The sequence below is a fragment of the Narcine bancroftii genome, unplaced genomic scaffold (assembly GCF_036971445.1).
Source record: "Narcine bancroftii isolate sNarBan1 unplaced genomic scaffold, sNarBan1.hap1 Scaffold_121, whole genome shotgun sequence".
Lineage (NCBI taxonomy): Eukaryota > Metazoa > Chordata > Chondrichthyes > Torpediniformes > Narcinidae > Narcine > Narcine bancroftii.
The window spans coordinates 407193-430234 of record NW_027211856.1 but is presented as its reverse complement, the minus strand read 5'-3'; the positions used below and the strand labels follow the sequence as shown (position 1 = coordinate 430234).

General features: G+C 41.7%; 1 long non-coding RNA gene across 1 annotated transcript in view; it reads left to right on the top strand.

Annotated features, from left to right (window-relative positions):
- LOC138750350 (uncharacterized) overlaps nucleotides 1-22061 on the top strand; it is a 43396-nt gene extending 21335 nt beyond the window's left edge. The window contains exons 2-3 of the long non-coding RNA XR_011349276.1: nucleotides 14591-14732; nucleotides 21766-22061. This is a non-coding gene — a long non-coding RNA (uncharacterized lncRNA). The remainder of the gene's footprint in view (nucleotides 1-14590; nucleotides 14733-21765) is intronic.
- The last annotated feature ends 981 nt before the right edge of the window (nucleotides 22062-23042 follow it).

The window sequence follows — 23042 nt, the reverse complement described above, 5'->3', positions numbered from 1 at the left end:
TCTTGGGATAATTCTAAGGATAAATCTTTCTCCCATTTAATATTTTATTTATCTAAATCCAGTTTGCCCATTTTCTCTTGCAACAAAGAATACATTTCTGAAATAAATCCCTTTTTTCCCCATTTACAATTACTTTTTTAAATTTAGTTAACTTAGGTATCTTCAATTCCCACCCAAAATACTTCAGTACTGGAGCACATACTTGAAAATATGCAAGCAAAGAATTTAACAGTACCACAATTTTTTTCCCCAAGCCTATCAAAAGAAAGAGTTGTCCCATTTCAAAACAATCTGCTAACACTTGAATACCTTTCATTTGGCAAATCTTTAAATACTAAAATTATTCATCGAGAAGAATATGAACTTGACATGGAATTTGAAATGAAACCTTATCTCCAGTTTCTGTTGCCAGATTTCTTTTATACCAAACATCACATAAATGTCATAATAGTGGGAAATTATAATAATGCAAAAGATGAGGAGTCCATCTAAATATACATTGATGTATAGTAGAATGAGAAATCTGTGCTAATTTCACTTTATCCAGGCGAGGAGGTTGATTAATTTTGAACATCATATTCATAAATTTTAACTGATAATTAATTAATAATTTAACAAATAATTCTGAAAATGAGGCCATTGTAGTCCCTAATGCATATTTCCATGTCAATTTTTGCAATAATACTCTAGCCAAAGTACCTTTCTATAAAAATATTCTGATGGCTGCATAACTCTTTAAAAAATATCTTTGGAAGCGAACATGGAATTGATTGAAAAAGATATTGAATACAAGGAAAAATGTTCACTTCAACACAATTCACACGTGCCATTCGTGTCAAAGGAAGATTTTTCCATTTAATTAAATCAGCTTTAATTTTATCAATAGAGAAACATAGTTCAGCTTACACAAATGTTGATAATCCGCATCAACCATTACCTCTAAATATTAAATTTTCTTCGTCCATCTAAGCTGTGTAATCTGTTTACAAGCAGGATAATCTTCCTCTGTAATTGGTAATATGTTCCTCTTATCCCGATTAACCTGATAACCAGACATTTCTCCATATTGAACCAAACAGGTTTGCAGATGTCATAACAATTACTGAGGATTTGTTAAATATATTACTACGTCATCTGCAAACAAATGAATCTTATATTCTCTTCATTTATTTTAATCCCAATAATTTTATCGTTTTGCCTTTTTGCTTGGGCTAGCAGTTCTATCACCAATGGTGACAAAGGACCACCTTGCTTAGTCATTGATTGATTCAAACAATATCTTTATCCATTAATCAAAGTCACAGTTGAACAATATTTTCAGAAGAAAATCTATTCTTAATAAAACCTGCTGGATCAACATGTATTAAACGTGATAAATACTTTGCAAGTCTATTAGCTACTATCTTATAATCTACATTTAATAAAGATATTGTTCGATATGAGGCAACTTTCAATGGGGCTCTTCCTTTTTTGCAATAACTAATTCTAGCTCTAGAAAAGAATTCTGGAAATGCTTTTGCTCTTCTGTAGATTGTTTAAGAACATCCATCAAAACAGGAGACAAGACTTCATAAAATTCTTTATAAAACCCTCCTGTAAACCCATCTTCTCCAGGTGATATTCAATATCGCTTCTTCAATTTCAAAATCATTGAAAAGAACTTCCAATTCTGTCCTATCTTTATCGTCCAAAACCGATAACTCCAAACTACCTAAAAAAGACTCAACACGTTCCTCATCCTGACTTACATCAAAAGAATATAAATTCTGGGAAAATGAGTGAAATTCATCATTCATTTCCTGAGGTTTATTATCTCATCGCATTTATTGTCCTTGATGCCTGTTCAGTCTTTAATTGCCGAGCGAAAACCTTATGCGCTCTTTCTCCTTACTCATAGTAACGCTATTTGGATCATTGTATTAATTTTTCATATTTATATGTTTGCATTATATTATAACAGTTTGAACTGAATCAAAAAACTATTTTTATCCACAGTCAAATTTCATTGGAATTGCTTTTCCAACATTGTTATATCCTTCTCCAAATGTTGGCTCTCCGCCAAATACTGTGTCTTAATTCTTGCAGTATAATTGATTATCACACCTCTTCAATAAGCGTTTGAAGCATCCCACAAAACAAATTTACTTTGGACTGAATATGTATTAATTGGCAAATAAGTCTGAATATGGTCTTTGATATAACTTACAAACTTTGGTTGCTTCAATAACATCCCATTAAACCTTCACCGATAAGGGTCTCTACATTATGCAAACCAGAACATGTGCAGGTGCACAATCCTTTATCCAGAACCCTTTGTGGGGGGGGGTGGGTCACTGTGTTCTGTATTTCAGATTTTTCTGGATTTTGGAAAGCCAGATTTAAGCCCACCCAAATTATGCTGCTGTATCCACCCCCACTCCCTTTCAGTCACACTGCCATTTTCCCCCCACCCCTCGCCCGCCTGACTCGCACTCCCATCTCTCTCCCCACTTGCTCATGTTTGGTAAAAGGATTGTGTACTTCTACTTAACAATGAGGAATGATCAGACAATTCCTACTCTTATACTCTGCATGTATAAATCTACCCTGTAATTGTGCTGACATTAAGCAAAAGTCGATTCTCAAAAAAGGATCATGTCTAGGTGAATAAAAATAAAAGACTTTTTCTGTCAGAATTAACTCCCTCCACATTTCCACCAAATTCAAATCTTTCATTGAGTCTTACATCCATTTAGCTATTTTGGTTCTTTGTACAGTTTTTGGAAATGTATCCAACACACAATTAAAATCCCCACCAACCAAAATATTTTCATTAGCTTGACCCAGATTCCAAAAAGTTTCAGAAATCGCGTCTTCATTATTTTCATTGGGTGGATAAACATTCATCAAAGTCCATGCTTCAGCAAAAATTTTACAATTCACCAACAGCTCTCTACCCAATGTGGCAGAGAATGATTCCAACTGAAACGGTATCTTCTTCTGAACCAAAGTTGCAACTCACCTCTAGCTTTCGAATTAAATGAAGATGCAAAAACATGTCCTACCCAATCTCTCATCAATTTCATATGTTCTTTCTCAGACAAACGAGTTTCTTGCAAAAAGGCAACATCAACCGTCATTTTCTTTATATATGCCAATATTCACTTCCTTTTCATCTGATTATTAAGTCCTTTAACATTGAAGGTCACAAAATTTAAGTGAGCCATAACTTAATTTCCTCTTGAGATTGGCACTTCACAGAGCAATTACATATTTTAAAAATCCTAACCCACCCCCCCCTTTCAAACAATAAGAAACCCCTGTAAACAATGTAAAAATCTACAAGTACAAAAGTCGGACCCCCCTCTGTGGACCAGCTGCAGTTAATGCCACAAGTGGCAGTTGGCTTTAGAAGTAGCAGAGACGACCATCACCCCCCAACCGAACATTAAAACCCATCCGTCATCCCAGTGATAACACCCACATTGAGCATGAGCTTCATCTTCAACATCACTCACCAATTCTGATTCCAATTCTTTTCCCTGTTCCCTTCCCAATTTTAACATCGGGCATTTTCCCCATCAATTCCTTCAAATCTGGGAAGGAATTTGCAAAAGATAATGCACCATAAGGACTCTCAAAACATTGAGACTGATCTGGCCCATAATTCACCTTAAATATCGTCGGACACCGAAAAGTAAACTTATACCCTTTCTTCCACAGCACTGCTTTGACCAGATTATACTCTTTCTGTCACTTAATAATCTCCTGACTTAAATCAGCATAAAATAAAACCCTATTGCCTTGAACCATCATAGGGCTTTGATCAAGGCGAGCTTTCTGAACTGCAAGCCGCAATATAATTTCTCTATCCTGATATCACAAACATCTTAAAAGAACTGCTCTTGACATTTGACCCAGAAAAGGTTTTCTCCTTCACACCCTATGAGCCCTATCTAAAAAGACTCGACTCCCAACATCTCTGGAATCCATTTCCAGAAATAATTTTACAGGATCTGAACCATCAATATCTTCCGGCAGACCAACTATCTTAATATTATTACGACAACTTTGATTTTCTAACGAATCAATGTTTTTTAACAAATCTCTCTTCTGGACATCCAAGCCTGTAAACAAATCCTCAATATGATCCATTCTCTCTGCATAATGGCCCACACGGTCCTTACAGTCAATAAAAATGTCTTCTATCTTCTTAAATTGATCTTGTCCAGTGTCCACTGCTGTTAACCTCTTATTAATATCAACTTGAATAAATGTAATTTCTTCACACATACCAGCCATTATTTCCTTTATAGCAGCAAATTGATCATTTAAAGTTTCAAAATTTAAGGTCATAGAAGACATAATCTTTTCATTTGGTTGGATCAGTTCTATAGACATGAAGTTGACTTCCATCCCTGTTGCAGGGGCCTTGAAGACTGGGGAAGGTGTCTGTGGTTAAACAACAGCTTTCATTGGAGAAGGAGATGTTCTTAAAGCTTAAGGCCTTCCTTCAGTGAGTCCAACTGCAGCAAATAGTCATTCTTGCTCTTCTTCTTCTCGAATTTCTGAGTTGTCCTCCTCCACCTCATACCTGGCAGCCCTACTGCAGATTTCCTGCATGTGAGAACATCCATCCATGCTGAGAAGCTCAGTAGCACCAGAGGAGCATCTTCAGATGGGCCGCTGCATACAGTCAGTCGCCTTCCCGCGAACTCGCGCTCACATTCGAGCACCCACCCCCCTGCTCTCCTTAGTCAAGCCAGGCTTGGGTCGGATTCCACGCTCACTCTCCTGGCCCACCCCCAGGCCAAAGATCTTGGTGATATCTTGCGTCTCTGGAGGCGCAGAGGATGCAGACATTTCTTCCAGCTTCTCTTGGGTTCCACGTTGAGGATTTGGATCTATCTCTAACTGCTCCTGAGGTTCCTTCTGGAAGGTCGGCCTTGCTTCTTCTGCACTTTTCACAGGTTGAAAACCTAGGTTTTTTTCTAAGTTGCTGGTAATGAAATGGTATTGTATGAACTGACCAGTATAGGCATGGGCTGGCCCACCCTCCTGATGACATCCTCTCCGAGACTCCTCCCTGGACTCCTCCCCTGTGACCCAGGCCATAAAGGTCGAGCCACCTCTTCCATCCCTTCACTTACCTAGCTTGCACGCGGGCCTGCAGTCTTGTATGTAATAAAGCCTATCGCTCCCCTTAGTCTTTGTCTTTTTGATTTTTAGGGCAACTGTCAGTGCCCAACACTGCTGTTTTCCTTTCTTCATTTCCAGAATCCTACAGTAGTAAATTAATGTTCAAAACATTGATAAAGTCAAAAAATTCACTACAGTTCGAGTATTGAATAGTTCAGTCAGGGAGAGGTGTCTTCTCACGTCATTTTCTGATGCCATCTTTCCACGACCCCCCACCCCACCTCCCCTCAGCTGACTCCTTGAACACCATCCAATCCACAAACTCTAGGCAGGCCTGCAGCTGTATTCCCTCACGTGACCACCTTCTGGTTGTCCTGATCTCGTAAGTGTTGTGAGCAATTTTAGGCCCCATTTCTAATAGAGGATGTGATGGGCCAGAGGTGGTTTACAAGAATGATCCTGGGGATGAGCGGAATAATGTTTGCGGAGCATTTGATGGTTCTGGGCCTATACTCGCCTGAGTTTAGAATAAGGAGGCAGGACCTCATTGAAATCTGATGAATAGTGAAAGGGCTGGATAGAGAGGATTTGGCCAGTAGTGGGAGAGTTTAGGACCAGTGGGCACAACCTTAGAATAAAAGGATGACTGCTTAAAACTGAAATGGAGAAACATTTTCATCTCGAGCAGTGATTTTCAAACTCCTCCTCCACACCCCCACCCCCCGGATCATATTCCACTTAATCCCTGTGCCAGAAGTGCTCTGTTAGTAAGGGATTACTTAAGGTGGAATGTGATTGGAAAGAAAAAGTTTGAAAACCACTCTTTTAATTGTACGTCATTGACTTGTTCTGTGCGCGGTTTCATATCTCCAGAGGAAATGGGCCAATGACAATTTTTCTCAGGCAAAATATTTCCTTCACAATTGGGTCCACTGCAGTCTTTCTCAGCCTTTATTCTCATTCATATTCCACTTTAAGCAATCTCTTACACATTTTTCGACACTCCAAGGAATAAAGTCCCAACCTGTTCAACCTTTCCCTGTAGCTCAACTCCTGAAGATCTGGCAGCTTCTTAGTAAATCTTCTCTGCACTCTTTCAATCTAACTAATACCCTTCCTGTAGCTAGGAATTATTTTTTTTATATAAAGAAAAATCCGATTATTTTTCCAGTAGATGACCCGCTGAGTATTTCCAGCATTGAGTTTTTATTTTACTGCCTTGGTGTATTACTGAGTGATTTGAATGGGAGAAGAAATGTGGGTTGGGTTAAGTAAAGATGTCTAGATTATGGAATGGATTTAGAAAAATAGACGTAAAAGTGGAGGGTTCATGGAAATAGTTAATTCATCTTTTCGAATTTTGGAGTCTCCTGCCGAAAAGCATGGGATAATCGCGGGGCTTAATTCAAACCTGCCGGCAGCAAATTCTTAATGATGTCCCACCTTGTCCCGTGGAGCCCAGCACATATAACCATAGAACAGTTTACAGCACGGAAACAGGCCACGTCGGCCCTTCGAGTCTGTGCCAGTTCACATGAACAACTCCACTATTTTTCCCCTCAACACTCTGGCCATATCCCTCCAACCCCCTCATGTCCATGTACACATCCAACCTTCACTTAAATGACAGAAAGGACCCTGCCGCAATGATCCCTTCTGGAAGATCATTCCATTCTGCCACCACTCTCTGAGTGAAGAAACATCCTCTAACATTCCTCCTAAAGTTTTGCACCCTTACCTTGAACTCATGCCCTCTTGTTCCAACCTCCCCTGCCCTCAGGGGAAAGAGTCTACTCTCGTCTAGTCTATCTATTCCTTTCATAATTTTGACTACCTCTATCATAACTTCATTCATCCATCTACGTTCCAATGAATAAAGTCACTGTCTCCTTAATCTTTATCTGTACTCGAGATGTTGTAAGCCACGTAACATTTTTGTAAATCCTTTCTGCACCCTCTCCACCTTATCTATTTCATTCCTATATTTGGAGACCGGAACTGAAAACAATTCTCTAAACCTGGCCTCACCAATGCCTTAAACAGTTGCAGCATCACTTTCCAGCTATACTCTAGTCTATGCTATGATTTATGAAGCCCAGCGGACCATATCTCTGGTTAAGACCCACTGTCTTAACGTCCCTCATATGCAAGATTTTGCCTCCCATCTGCACAATTTCTGTGCTTTCTCCAAGGTTGATCTTGTCATGAGATACCATCAGATCCCATCCACAAGGAAGACATTCCTAAAACGGTGATTATTACCCCTTCTGGTCTTTTTGAATGTCTTAGGATGCCACTTGAGTTGAAGAATGGTGTTCAAACCTGCCAGCGGGTTATAGACAGTTTGGGCAGAGATTTAGAGTTCCCTACGATCTACTTGGATAACATCTGGTAAAAACAATGGCATCACGAATATGCTGTCCAGACCGACTATATATCATATTCAGGGTGACATTGATATTTCTGAATTAGCCAGTGTCCAGGCAATGGACCCCGATGTTCAGGCATACAGTACGGCCATTACTAACCTGGACATACAGCAGAGGGCAGCACAACTGGGTGGCCAACCTTACGTTGTGACATGTCTTTGGGCTACATTAGACCAATGTTTCCTGCATCTTGGAGGAAACACCTTATTGACCAGATACACAGCTTATCTCATCCATCCATCAGAACATCTGTCAAGCTCATGTCAAATAAATATGTATAGCATGGACTGAGAAAATGCGTTGTGCAATGGGTTTGCACATGTACCTCCTGCAAGACTGCCAAAATTCAGTGCCACACTAAGGCACCTCTTCAACATTTCCCGACGGAATGCAGACAGTTGGAACACGTGCATGTAGACCTGCTTGGACCATTGCCAGAATCTGAAAACATGAGATACATTCTAACAGTTGTAGAACATTTCACGTGCTGGCCAGAGGCCATCCCGTTGCCATCCAGTGACACTGAGACAAGGGCCAGAGCATTCATCGTCAACTGGATGGCTAGATTTGGTTTTCCCACATTAATTCCGTCCGCGGAAAACAATTCACCCACGTTCCCACTGGCAACTGAAGTCCACTTTTAAGGCCTGACTCACTGGTCCCAATTAGGTTGATGAGTTGCCATGCGTTCTTTTGGAGTGCACACAGCTCAAAAGTAAGATATGTCTGTGTTGTCCGCAGAGATGGTTTATGGTCTGGTCCTAACAGTTTCATGGGACATTCATTTCACAACCAACTCTGATCTGAATATCCTTCGGCAGCTTCGACATGGTATCACGATCAGCAAAGCTTTTCCTACCCACTGGCTTTGATCCCCTTAACAGAATGTGCCCCACAACTCCTGGACGCTGATTTTGTTTTTGTGCACAGACAGTACACAGGAGTGTTGTTACAACGACCGTATGAGAGCCTTTTCTGCGTGGTGAAGAAGGATGGATTTGAGTATACTTTTGACATTGGGGGACATTCGCAGCTGTTTAGTTTGGACAGACATAAGCCTGCCCATGTGGAATCCGCTTCACCCATTCAGTGCCCCCATCCCAAAAGATGAGGGTGTCCACCTAAGTTGCATGCAGCTGGTGTTTTTCTTTCTGGCGACGGTTCTGGGGGTGTAGCAGCTGTGAAGCGGGCCGACTGGGCAAGGTTCTTTGGTGGGCACATGAAATCATAAGGCAGACAGCTGGGTACTCATCCATTTAATTGACCGCATGCACGTGGTGCTGTGTGCCGAGGAACGGCACGTTGATCTGTGATTTCCCCTGCTGGAAGGTGCGGGACACTCAAAGGGCTTACTTTAAACCTGTGGTCCCGTGGATCTGCAGCTAACTCATAATGATGTCCCATCTTGACCCATAGAGCCCGGGACATGCTGTAAATAGAAGAAGCCTGTAAAGACTGAATAAAGCAGTCTTGTGTTGACTAACCTGGTATGTGTGTGTGTGTGTGTGTGTGTGTGTGTGTGTGTGTCTGTTGCTTTTCATAGCTCTATCGAAGTAGCCACTACATATATTAATATTTGGGAGGATTATCACACTTACAGGATACTTTTCATCCATCTAACAGCCTGTGGGAAGAAGCTATTCCCCAGCCTGTAAGACCTCTTTTTGATGATGTACGTGGTTAAAGATGCTGTTCACTAGATCAAAATGGTCTTTGCACTATTCCTTGAGCGCAATTTGAACAACACTCCCAGTAAATGTCATCTACAGAAAAAGGGAGAGCCCAGTGATCCTCACAACTCTGCATCATTCCTGTCTGATGCTTAACAGCAACTAGATCATCCAATGGTGCAACCAGACAGGAGACTCAACTGCGCTCCTGTAAAATCTCAGGATGAGAGCCGTTGGCCTTGACCTCCTCAGCCTCCTTGGGAAGTGTAGGCACTTCATGACCAATGAGGAGGTGTGATTGTTTTGTGTATTAATACGTGTGCTGTATGGATGGGAATTTTATGTGATTGTATTGTCTATTCTTGCTCTTTAACAATCTTTAATGGATAGAAGTAGTCATTGTACTTTAGGATGTACAATCATGTACAGATTGTCCTTAAATAGCCATTTGGCCCAGATGTCTATTCAGTCCAAGAATACTTTCGATCACAGGCAGATTTTGAACAATAACACCATTCATTCTAAAACAAACATTGGTTTTAATTTTCTTTAAACAGAAAAACAAACAGGATCAAACTTTAACTTATCACTATTAATTTAACAGCCTTCCATTACCGCCTTCTAATTTTAAGTGCAGGTGTATTTAATGTGCATAAAGTTCTTTGACACAACTCCAAGTTCACCGGCATCTATCAATTCTTATACTGTGCACAGAATTCAACATTTATGAATTTTCACCAAGCTCTGGTGCTAAGAAGTAAATGTGTACCCTCCAGGAAGGTTTTTGTTGGTTTCAGAGAGGGATTTCATGCACATTGGACACACATAAAGTGATTCCCTCTGATCAGCCACTTTGGTGTCTTGCCAAAGAAACTTGACCCATCAGGGTTTTCCAAATGATAACCTCTTCTGCAGGTCACAATTGATTTCCTTTTGTTTCCCTTATTTCAGGTGAAACATCATTTCTAGCCAGCCATTTCCTCTTGTATGGACAACAAAGTTTTTCAACAGGCTGAACTGAGAACTCACAACCAGTCTTCAAAACAAGATGCCAGCTTGCCATCTCTCTCTCTCTCTCTCTCTCTCTCTCTCTCTCTCTCTCTCTTTTTTAGAAAAAGCCTATTTGGTCTCTCCTCTCTGCTTGCAAAACCACATGACCTTCTTAGAACAGCAAACTGGAACCAGCCAGATACTGCACCAGACCCAAATTACTGAGTCCATTCATCTGTTGCTTTAAAAACAATAATCTATTTACACCTGCTTTTGAAATTCTTTAGCAAAACAGCCTCCTTGTTTTATCTTTGCAAAGGCTATCGGCGCCTGAATGACTCACTCTCAGCAAAGCTCTTGCGTTTTAAATAAGATCTGTTTTGTGAAGTGTATGTGTTTGTTTGTGACCTAAACGACTCCTCCAATCCATCTCTTTCAAAAACATCTCTATATACAATGTAAAATATATAATCTGTCACAGGACAGAAGCAGCAGAAGAGCTGTGATAAAATCAATGGTGTCCTTGCAAAAAAAAAAGTGGGAAGAGGTATAATCCAGTTGGCTCTGGTGAGTGTAGTTTGTAATAGTTTGAAACTTGAACCTCTCTCTCTATTTCAGGAGACAATTTACTGTCATGTAATTAAAAAGTGTCATATCACACAAAATTGCTTTTTTCCTGCTGTCAGACAGACAGACTCACATCTGGCAGAAATTGACTGAAATGCCTCTTACGGTCAGAGAAAGACTGAGTGCTACCCACCACCCCCACCACCCCAAACCCTGGGCCAAGTCACTGAGGGTCTGTGGATTGTCTTTCAATGCTCACAGACCAATCCAAGTCATTGGCAATGTGAGCTCCAGTTTTGAACATCTGACATAATTAGGAACCATTTAGCACTCACTCGTATCCCAGGTCTGATACCTGACACCCTTTTAGCCAGTTTTGACCCAGTCTCTAGCAATCTACAGCCTGTTGTGAGTTCCTTGACTGCTTTGTCCAGAAGCCCGCAGCCTGCGTGGGTTCCTCTCCTCAAGTCACCAACAGCCTGCCACCTATGTGGGTCCTTCAGCTGCAAAACCCCTCACTGGTCTGCTTCCTTGGACACTGACCCGTGGATTGAATCCTCTGCTTCTGAGATGTTGGTGGGGTGTGGTCTTTATGTTTTCTGGTGCTCTGCATTAGTCGTCCGCTTCCCCAGAGTTCACGGTGGTGAGGAAATCTAACAAATCTAAATTTAAAAAATGTAACTAAGAGGAGAATCTCACATGTCTAGAGGGATGGAAAGGGAATTATTACAAATTGAAGCCTGATATTTGAATATTCAGGTGCCAAATTTGCAAAAGCATATTTCTCAAGCTATATGTAATTTTTTCCAAAGGAATACAAGTTTGAATTTTTGCATGTCATCTTGCCATCCCTAAAAATATATATATATCTGATTTCCAAGTAAGTGCAATACATGTCCTCATCACTGCTAATGTTAATTTAACAAATTTCCATTGATATATTAATAGATTTAATTTGGGCCTTGTTCCTTCAATATTTTGTAATAAAGATAAGGTCAGATTCTGCTGGAAAACATCTCCTGTAACTTGTTCCAAAAAATTTGTAATTCTCCCCAAAAAGATCTCACATTAGGACAAAGCTAAGTTGAATGCAAGAAAGTTGCGACATCTTCACCACACCTAAAACATTGATCTGATAATTCTGATTTTATTCTAATCAATTTCATTGGTGTAAGAAGTCACTGTAGAAGAAAAACTAGTTGTGAATTCCTTCCTCACTGCTGCAGTGTGGAACTCTGGTCAATAGTTCCAGACTGCTGAGTTGAAGTGAATTAATACAACTCCCCTGGATCATGTGATCTCTTTTGCCAAATCAGCTTCCTGAGGAGCTTTTCAAATCCAACAGCCTGAGTCACCTGACTCCAGGTGCAGCTTTCAGATAAAATCCTTGCTGACATCTGCTACATGACTGATGTAAAAACAATTATACTGAATTAATTTATGGATCTCCCCATATTTGCCAATCAATTAAATTATTCAGATCCATTTCCCACCTTTGTCTCAACTTATGAACTCCTCATTTAAAAGTTCCTACTTGTAATAAAGAGGATATCATCAAATAATTTATTTTTAACAATTCCTCTTATAAGGAATTTCTATTTCAGTACAACATGGTTGGTCCTAACTTATCCTTCAAATATGCTCTTAGTTGGAAAGAGCAAAAAAGATTGTGATGAGTTATACGATATTTATTTCTCAGTTGCTCAAATGACATTAATTGTCCCCTTTCATAACAATCTTCAACATTTATAATCCCCTTACGAAACCCGCTATCCAGAAATTGATGATCCTTTAAAAAAGATATGAGGATTTTGAATCAAAGCCATTCTGGGTGATGTACATCCATTTACACCAATTTCATCATTTATTTTATTCCATATATTAATCAAATGTTTCAACAATTGTGTATCTTTATCACCAACCATTAATTTCGATTCCCACTTGTATATAAATTCTTCTGCTCTTCCCTCTCCTATTTTATTTGATTCTATTTTAACCCTTTCAAAAAAAGAAGCAAGAAATCTCATTTGAGCTGCTCCATAACAATTTTTAAAATGAATAAGATGCAGTCCTCTCAATGCAGAATTTGCATTGGGTTACTTGTAACATGGGATTCAATTGGAAATGGGTTCACGTGACATAAACCCACAATGCAGAATGCTTTCTAAGAAGGGAATACAAGAGGAGGGTTGTCTAGGTCTCCAGCAGGATATAGATCACAAGATATAGGAGCAGAAGTAGGCCCGTCGAGTCTGTTCCACCATTCTTCCACTCACCCCCACTCCCCAGCTTTCTCCCCATAACCCTTGATTCCTTGACTAATCAAATACCTGTCAATCTCTGCCTTAAATACACCCAATGATCTCACATGGGTTTCACGACCACTGACAAAATCAATTTTTCCACATTTGTTTTAAATTGACACCCTTTTATCCTGAAATTATGCTCTCCTGTCCTAGAATCCCCTACCATGGGAAACATCTTTGCCATATGTAATCTGCCCAAGCCTTCCAGCATTTGAAATGCCTCTGAGGACCCTCTTATCCTTCTGTACTCCAACTAGTACAGTCGAAGAGTCGACAATTGTTCCTCATATACTCACCCTTTCATTCCTGATATCATTCCAGTAAATCATCTCTGACCTTCTCCAACTCCAGCACATCTTTTCTCAAATTCGGTACCCAAAACTCTAATTCTGATTGAATGGAAAGCGAATTCTCCAACGACACAAACACAACAGTTAAATGATATTATGTCTTGTTAATATTTACAAAAATTATAGAAGAGTCAATTAATAACTTTCAACAGATGCTGGGACCCATTTATGGACCATTGTCATAACCTAAAGCATTAGGGTTGTTCTGAAGCTTGGTGCTGTGTTACGAGTCCAGAGGATCCCAAAACCCAGCAGCAATAGATATTCACCAAGACAAATGGTGACTTAAACAAAAGCTGATTTTAATTATCTTTCAAGATGAAAATGGAATAACACTTTAACTTATCACTATTTTATTACTTTAACTGACTTTACCCAACTTTCCCCCCATCTAATTCTAAGTGCACGTGTGTGTAAGTTCAGAAAAGTTCTTTGGTTCACAGTCCAATCTCACTTCTCATTAATCCAAGTTCACTGGTTGCAGGCCATTCTTCTACTGTGCACAGAATTTATCAAATATAATGTTCACAGGTTTGGTGCTCGAAAGGTAAATAATTACTGTTCAGGAAGGTTCTTGTTGGTTTTCAGAGAGAGGTGTGTTGTTCAGGGAAGTATTAGGGTGTTTGTGACTCAACGTATCAGCATCTGAAGTCTGTTATCTCTTCGGAAAAGCTCTGATCGCTTTAGCGTGGAGCAGAGCTGAACCAGGACTTTGCAGGTATTTAAGGGAGTGTGTGGGCAGGGTTTGTTCTGGACCAACAATCTCACCAAATGACTCTGCTTGAAATCAAGATTCAAATCATTTTGAGGAATACAACAGGAATTGTTCAACAAGAGCCTGGTGTTCCCTGAGGAGTTTTCTTTCAATAGTGGAAATGATTTATTTAAAAACCCCATTAATCTTCCTGATGCAGATCTTTGTATTTAACTTTCAGGTTGCTATCTGTTGTTAACTTGGAGGCCTTTAATCAGGTGACTGGGTGGAATCTTTGCTTTAACCAAGCAGTTCGCTTGCAATTTTCCAGCTGTAGGATGCAGTGCAGTTGCTTGCAAGTTTAGCAAGTGGGATTATGATGTGAAACAGCAAATCACAGCGTCATTTTTGTGTTTGAAAATGCCAATGTGAAAATTTTAACTTTGGTCTCCTTGGTTTGCTTAAGTTAACAGAGGAGACGTTGGGTCAAGCTGAGAAGACAGAGGTTGGATGCCCATTTGGAGAATCAACTGGGGAAAGAAGAAAGCACAAAACGAGGGTCTGAAAAAATAATGAAGCAGACTGAAGTGCTGTTGAACCAAACCCAGGTAAAGAATTTAATTTTGTACAGCATACTTAAGAGACCAAATGATTTGGGTTTTTAATCATGGGTCCTCTACCGGCACCACCTACGGCTCCTAGAACGCTTCCACCAGCGTTGTCTCCGCTCCATCCTCAACATCCATTGGAGCGCTTACATCCCTAATGTCGAAGTACTCGAGATGGCAGAGGTCGACAGCATCGAGTCCATGCTGCTGAAGATCCAGCTGCGCTGGATGGGTCACGTCTCCAGAATGGAGGACCATCGCCTTCCCAAGATCGTGTTATATGGCGAGCTCTCCACTGGCCACCGTGACAGAGGTGCACCAAAGAAAAGGTACAAGGACTGCCTAAAGAAATCTCTTGGTGCCTGCCACATTGACCACTGCCAGTGGGCTGATAACGCCTCAAACCGTGCATCTTGGCGCCTCACAGTTTGGCGGGCAGCAACCTCCTTTGAAGAAGACCGCAGAGCCCACCTCACTGACAAAAGGCAAAGGAGGAAAAACCCAACACCCAACCCCAACCAACCAATTTTCCCTTGCAACCGCTGCAATCGTGTCTGCCTGTCCCGCATCGGACTTGTCAGCCACAAACGAGCCTGCAGCTGACGTGGACTTTTTACCCCCTCCATAAATCTTCGTCCGCGAAGCCAAGCCAAAGAAGAAGAAATGAACAAAATCTGATTAGAATAGAAGTTTATGGAATGTTTGGAAGTTGCCACAAAAAAATGGAGATATAAATTAAATGTTGTAATTAAGATAAATGAACAATACAATGAGCCTGGTGTCTCAGTATCTGCCTCCCTTGACTGAACATCACCGTTAAACCTTCTCCCCAATATGAACCTGATGTCAAAGTATCTGACACAGTTAATCGTACATCAATATTAAACCTTCGCACGAATTTGAATCCTGTCTCAAAGTTTCTGCCTCAGTCTATCGTACATCAACGAAAAACTTTCTCCCCCCCCCACCCGTGATCCTGGTGTAATAGAATCTGCCTCAGTCTACCGTCCATCACCGTTAAACCTTCTCCCCACTGTGAACCTGGTGTCATGGTAGATATCTCAATATACAGTATATCACCGTTAAACCTTCTCCCCAATGTGAACCTGGTGTCACAGTATCTGCCTCAGTCTACCGGACATCACCGTTACACCTTCTCACTACTATGAACTTGGTGTCACAGCATTGGACTCAGTCTAACATACATCACTGATAAACCTCCTCCCCACTGTGCACCCTGTGACACAGTATCTGATGCAGTTCATGGGTATATCACTGTTAAACCTTCTCACAAATGTGAATCCTACTATAAAATAATACTCCCCTTCTAAGTCTCTCTGTATTCTAATCCCCACCTATTTTAAAATTCCAAAAAAAAGAGAAAAATCAATCCCAAAACAAGCTACTCAAAAGTAGTAGCCCCCTAAAAATCTGGGTGTGGTGAAGTGCACAAGTGGCAGGTGACTAAAGGACTCTGTGTCACCCACCCCCAGTCAGACTTTCACAAAGTCCTGAAACAAAAACATTCAACCCAGTGATTCCAGTCCCACTGATTGTTCCGGATCTTCAATATCGAGAAGACTGCGTCAATTCAACTTTTTTCCCATTCTTTCCATATTTTCCAATCTTCCCATTTCCATTCCCATTGACCCTTCCCTTCGGTGACAATGGTGACGATCGCCCATTTCCTCGTCCATCTGGCAATGAATTAGCAAATAATAAAGCATCGTGGTCATTCTCAAAAAACTGAGATTGAAAATTCCCATAAAAATCTTTCAATACTGCCGCATGACGAAAAGCAAATTTATATCCCTTTCGCCACAGTACTTCTTAGGCTGAATTAAATTCTCGGTCTCTTCTGATAATTTCTTGACTCAGATCTGCATTAAAAAAACCCTATTATTTTGAACCATCAGTGGAGCCTGATTTTGCCGTGTTTTCTGCACCACCAATCGGAGGATCATCTCTCTGTCTTGATATTTAAAACAGCGAATCAAAACTGCTCGTGGTAATTGGCCTGGAAATGGTTTCTTCCTTAACGCTCTGTTCGCTCGATCTAATTCCAGTTCATCTGGAACGAATTACCTGCCCTACACTTCTGGGATCCATTTCTTCAAAACCTTCACCAGATCCGAACCTTGCATATCTTCCGGAAGACCTACTATCTTAACATTATTTCTACGACTTTGGTTTTCTAATGAGCCAAACTTCTTCAATAATTCCTTCTTCTGAATCCCCCAATCTACAAAAGGATCTTACACTATTTCCATTTTTTCTCTATTACACTCCATTTGACTCTTGCATTCAAGAAAGCCTCCTCAATCTTTTTAAAATGATCTTGCACAGTATCCACTGATCGTGTCCATCTCGTAACATCACTCTTAACTACATTAATATTTTGCTTCATAAAAGTTATTTCTTCACACACAGTGTTCATTTTAGATTTCATTTCTGAAAATCCTTGAGTCATCTGATGAGTCATCTGCATTGATATATTTGACATATCTTCCATGAGCTGAGCAATCCCTTCCAGAATAGGAAACACAGAATCCAGTCCAGGATCCATCACCTCCATTTGAGGCTGACGGCTCTCTTCTTCCTCCAAAGCAGTAAGTCCTCTTCCAGTATGGTTGCGGGTCTGGTCACCCGACAACAGCGTGCCGACCTCATCAGCTCACTGTCGCTCAGGCTCCCCCACAGCCCACATCGTCTCCAAAGGTTCGTGGACCCTCAACACACTTTGCATGCCCAGTAGGGCACCGACTGCGCAGGTGCATCTTCTGATGCTACATTGCACTCCCCCGGACCACCAGGCAATGCTGCAGGATCACGGGCCTGTCCTCGCTCAGCTGGCCCACACTCACGCCTGTGTTCATGAGCGCACGAGTCGAAACTGCCAAAATCATCGCTGAGCTGGTGCCATCTTGCGATTGCAGAAGCCGGGCAGGAGTCCTCTGAGACTTGGGGACTCCAGTCGATGACTCCGTTGCTTCAACTTGAACTCGGCCTCAATTCTTCAACACATTTGTAAGGTAATTTCTTCTGAAACTGAGTTTTCGATTTTTTCACATTTGCAGCCATTTCAATCATCCACTATTTCAGTTTTTTTTATCAGTATTTTAAATCACTTTTACAACTTTTAAAATCGAGCATTTAATAGTCTAACTGGGGAAGGGTGGAACCACCCATCTACCCTCTGTGCCATCTTGTCACAGTATCTGACACAGTTTATAGTAAATCACTGTTAAACCTTCACATTACTGTGAATGCTGTCTCTCAGTTTCTGCCTCAGTCTACCATTCATCAATGTTAAACCTTCTCCCCCTGTTAACCTAGTGTTAAAGTATCAGCCTAAGTTTACCACACATCACCATTAAACTTTATCCCCATTGTGAGACTGGTTTTACTGTATCTGCCAAAGTTTACCGTACATCACCAGTAAACCTTCTCCTCAATGTGAGCCTGGTGTTACTCTATCTGCCACAGTTTAGTGTACATCACCATTAACCTCCTCCCCACTGTGAACCAGGTTTCACAGAATCTGCCACATTTATTGTACATCATTTTTAAACCTTCTCACTACTGTAAACCTGGAGTCACAGAATCTGCCTTATTCTTCCATACATCTCTGTTAAACTTTCTCAGTACTGTGAACACGGTGTCACAGTATCTGCCAAAGTCGACTGTACATCACCATTAAAATTCTCCCCACATTGACCCATTTTTCACTGTTTTTGCCACCATTTATTGTACATCACAGTATATTCCACAGTTTATTGTACATCAGTGATATACCTTCTCCTCATTGTGAATGTAGTGTCACCATATCTGCATCAGTCTTCTGTACATCACCATAAACTTCTCCCCAATGTGAACCTGGTGTCACTTGATATGCCACAGTTAAGATTACATCACTGTAAAACCTTCTTCCAACTGTGTACCTGGTATCACAGTATCTACCACAGCTTATCGTGCATTACTGTTAAACCTTCTCGCTACTGTGAACTCGGTGTCACAGTATCTGCCAATGTCTACCGTATATCACCGTTAAATATTCTCCAAACTGTGAACCTTTTGTCACAGTGTCTGCTCAGTTTATCGTACATTACTGTTAAACCCGCTGGATAAGCTCCAGAGAGCGAAAGAGGAGTTCTCACATCTGCAGGAACTGGGGATCATTCATCGCTCCAACAGTCCTTGGGCTCGCCACTCCACCTGGTCCCAAAAGCCTCCAGTGGCTAGTGCCGCTGCAGAGATTTTCGACGGCTTAATGACACGACAGTACCTGACCGTTACCCCATCCCTCACTTTCAGGACTTTACGGCCAATCTGCATGGCATGAGAGTATTCTCCAAGGTCGATCTGGTGCAAATCCTGTTGCACCCCGAGGATATCCCCAAAGCAGCTATCATCAACCCCTTCGTCTTGTTCGAATTTTTATGCATGCCTTTCAGGCTCAAGAACACCACCCAGACCTTCCAGCACCTCATGGATACGGTGCACAGTGATTTGAATTTCGCGTTCATTTATCTGGATGACATTCTTGTCACCAGCAGAGACTGGGCACAACACAAGTCTCAACTGCACACCCTCTACTCCCGACTGGCCGAATTCGGCCTAATGGTCAGGCCGGCCAAATACCAGTTTTGTGCAGAAGAAAATTTGGATGGGATGAAACTAATCCAGAATCCATCGCACAAGATTGGAGAAATTGGATTGAGCATCTTCAAATACTTGGAAGTTTTGAAGTTAACAGACTTTGGAGTGGCCACATTTGCTCAGTTACACCATTTTTCTGATGTAAGTGAAGATGGTTTTGATCCTGTCAGTTAGAGTCCTGTGAAATAACCAAGTGCGAGGACATGGTGGATTTATAATGGGAAAAGCCAGAGTGGCTCCATTAAAGTCAGTCACCAGACCTTGAATGGAATTGACTACTGCTACTATGGCGAGCAAAATGGACGCTATGTTAAGAAGAGAATTACAGATGGAGTTAGCAGATCCTGTGTTTTGGACTGATAGAACATCAGTGCTTAAATACATTAATAATGAAATCATGAGGTTTCATCTCTTTGTGACTGACAAAGAGAATGAAAACCTGGACAACAACAAATGGCAGATTTACCACAGGACAGAGTTTCACCTGATGAATTCCCATTTACATCCGTGGAAGTTGATTATTTTGGTCCTTTGCAAGTAAAGTGAGGACGAAGTGTTGAAAAATGATATGAAGTTATTTTCACATGTTTGACTATGAGAGCAATTCATATTGAAGTAGCGTCATTGCTTGATACAGACTCTTTTATTAATGTTCTTTGGCGTTTTATTCCTAGACGTGGTCAAGTAAAAGAATTATGTTCTGATAATGGATCTAACTTTAAAGGAGCTTATCGAGAATTATGAAAAGTTATTCAAAATTGGAATCAACATCAAATTCATGATACATTACTTCAGAAAGAAGTTAATTGGATATTTAATCCACCCATAGTTATGGGTGTGGTACGGGTAAGGGTTAGTTGGTTGTGGAGAACGTTTACAAAGGTCTGTTCTGGGCAGTACTGGGCAGCAATGCTTAATGTTGTAATGGATGCGGAAGCTCTGGGAAGGGGTAAGGGAGGGACTGGCCAGGAAGTCTGCTGATGCTGGGGCCGAGGGCAATGCACAAACATGCTGGGGAAACTCATGGATAGTTTTGTGAGGAGCAGGTCCTGCTTCACGAGTCAAATTGAGTATTTCGAGGAGGTGTCAAAGGAAATAGATGAAGGTCAAGGTCTGTATGCACTGCACGTGGATTTTAGTAAGGTGCTTGACGAGGTCCTCACAGTGGCCTCATTTAGAACGTCAGGAGGCATGGGATCCATGGAGCCTTGGCTGTATGGATTCAGAATTGGCTTGTCTGCAGAAAACAGAGGGTAGTAGTAGATGGAACAATGACTAGTGGCTCTCAAAAGGGATCTGCTCTGGGACCCCTGCTCTTTGTGATTTTTATGAATGATGATGGGAGTGGAAGGGTAGGTACGTCAGGGGCTGACACAGAGGTAGAGATGTTGTAGACAGTGTAGAAGGTTGTCATAGGTCATCTAGTTTGGAGAGAAGTGACAGATGGAGTTCAATCCTGTAAATCCAGATATACTTAAACAAGCAACTGGTACAGGTTAATTTCCAGAGTCATTTTCAAGGGCACGAATAACAGTTATTCCAAAGAAGATTGGAGACCCATTAAAAGTAGCTTCATATAGACCAATTTCTTTATTGAATGCGGATTACAAGAACGTGAGGGCAGAGAACTTGGTTAGTGACAGGATTATGAACAGTGTGCAGGACAGAGAAATATTTAGATCCTGCTACATAAATCGCTCAATGTTGCTGTGAAAATTGAGAGGGAGTTTAAGATGGTGTATTGTGTGCTGGCCTTCAGGAGTCAGGGGATTGAGTTCAAGAACTGAGAGGTAATGTTGCAGATGTATAAAATTCGAGTCAGACCACACTTGGAATATTGTGTGCGAGAATACCAGAGGGCGTCTAAATAAGGTGAGAGGAGGGAACTTTAGGCAAGATGTGAGGGGTACATTTTATTCACACAGAAAGTAGTGGGTGCCTGGAATGCATTGCCAGGGGTAGTAGCAGAGGCTGGTCCATAAAAGGCATGAAAATGATTTTAATATGGGGACAGGTATAAAAGAAAAACAGAAGGTACTGGTGTGAGGGAGGGAAGGGTAATATCGTTGTGGGGTAGGTTCATATGGGTTAGCTGAAGGGATTCGACCAATCCATCCATGATTTGTCCAGCATCTTGCTGTCATGTCGTGGTGAACCAGGGTGTTGCCTGATGGAGACACGGTGCTCTGAGTTTTGCAGAGATAGATCGTGCTTTTCTCCAAAACACACTTCCTCAGGTAAAGCAGAGGAAGGGGAAAGGCCCTAATATGCAGGGGTAGGGAGGGGGGTGATGGGGGAAGAGTTGGGACCCTCCAAAGTCATCGTGATCAGGCATCGCAGACAGCATCTCTATCACCCATATTTCTCTTCCCAGGTGAAGGAGCGATCTCAGAGACAAGACACGAGTCCAGAAGAACCTCGCATCCCATCTGAACAGAGGTCGGACAACATCATGATGTCCTGAATCCCTCCCCTTCTTCTCCCCCTGGCCCTGCCAACCCCATTCCCTGCACCTCCCATGTCCCTTCACCCACTTCCCCCCACTTCTCCTCTACCCCTCCTCAATCCCAACCCCCTCCCGCTCACCTTGCCCTTCCCTCACACCTATGCCCTAACCCCAGCCCTCCTCCACCTCCCTTTCCCCCTCCCCTTTCCCCTTCCAACCTTAACCTAGGGGAAGGAGGGGTAGGAGAAGAGGGTAGGAGAAAGGGGGTATGGAAGGGGGTAAGGGTAGGAGTAAGGGGTAGGGTTGCGGGTGTGGGTATGGGTGAGGGGTATGGTTAGGGGAAGGGGATAGGTGTAGGGGATAGGTGTAGGGGATAGGTGTAGGGGATAGGGGTAGTGTTTAGGTTTGGGTTGGGGAAGGTGGGTAGAGTTAGAGTTAGAGAGGGCTGGGATAGAGGTAGCATTATGGTTAGGGTTAGGAGACATGGGCTCAGATTAGGTCTAGGTTTAGGGTGAGGTTTAGAGTTCGGGGATGTGGGTTTGTGTTGGGTTTAGGGGAAGGGGGTAGGAGTAGGAGGTAGAGGTGGGGTTAGGGTTAGGGTTAGGAGAAGGTGGGTTGGATTAGGGTTGGGGTTAGGGGACGGCATAGGGGTAGAGATAGAGTTAGGGGACGTGGAGTAGTGATAGGGGGTATCGGTAGTGTTAAGGTTAGGGTTTGTTAGGGGTTAGGGTTAAGAGTAGGGGAATGGGAAGGGGGAGGGGAATGGGGAGGAGAATGTAATGGAAGATTTAAACCGTGTTTTATCCTTTTGCAGACTTTGCTTCTGCAAGGCTGAGAACCTGCTTGTTTTTTACAATCAGCAGACATAAGCTAAATTCTACCAAGGGGTCAGAGATGCAGTTATCTGACAAAAGGGCATCTGTGTACCAAGAACATTTAATCTTCCTGCTTGTTTTGGTCACAGACTGTCAGAGGCCTAGCCTTGATGCAAAATAACCATTGTATTCAAATTGATAAGCTGAAAATTATGTTATTCAAACGAAGCCTAATATGCTAGCTTCCTCGCTTATCTTTCTTACTGTGCTGGGAATTGGTGCTTGGGTAAGCAGTTTTTGGGTAATATAAGCCATGGTCCCGCTGCTGAAGTTTGAGACTCTCTGAGAGGTGGCAACATCTGTCAGCAAGAAGAAGAATTTCTGGAGTCC